The sequence below is a fragment of the Octopus bimaculoides genome, chromosome 17 (assembly GCF_001194135.2).
Source record: "Octopus bimaculoides isolate UCB-OBI-ISO-001 chromosome 17, ASM119413v2, whole genome shotgun sequence".
In the NCBI taxonomy this organism is placed as follows: Eukaryota; Metazoa; Mollusca; class Cephalopoda; order Octopoda; family Octopodidae; genus Octopus; species Octopus bimaculoides.
Genome location: NC_068997.1, coordinates 47,320,608 through 47,321,182, shown reverse-complemented (window position 1 = coordinate 47,321,182; position 575 = coordinate 47,320,608).

Genomic DNA, 575 nt, shown 5'->3' with positions numbered 1-575 from the left:
ATATATATATATATATATAATCATATATATATATACATATGGATGTATGTGTATGTGTGTGTGTGTGTGTGTGTACACATTTCTTTTGAAATGCGCATATTTTTCTAAAAGAGATATAGTAATGTGGACGATAGAAAATAGCAATTTGATGTGTTACTTCATACCACATGAGGTCACCTGACACCTCTCACGAGTGCATACCTATGTAGGCGTACGCACGCACACACATATATAATACGCGCGCGCACGCACACTGATAAAGTGGCAGATACCTGAGGCCACAACGGTTCCCTCTCACGAGATCTCACACGTACACGCGCACACACATACAAACACACACACACACACACACACACACCTCCACATAATCTGACACCTTATCATGTGAAAGAGTAAGAGAATAACAGTAACGAAGAGAATGGCTAAAATCTTTCACAGGTAAGGGTACTGGAATGTAGGAAGGTGTTGGCTGGAGGCGGGGGCGAGTAATTTGTTGAATAAAATTAGAAAAAAAAGGAACAAAGGTAAGTTGGAGGTAATGGTGAATTAAGAGGTGGTGGTGGTGGTGGTGGTGG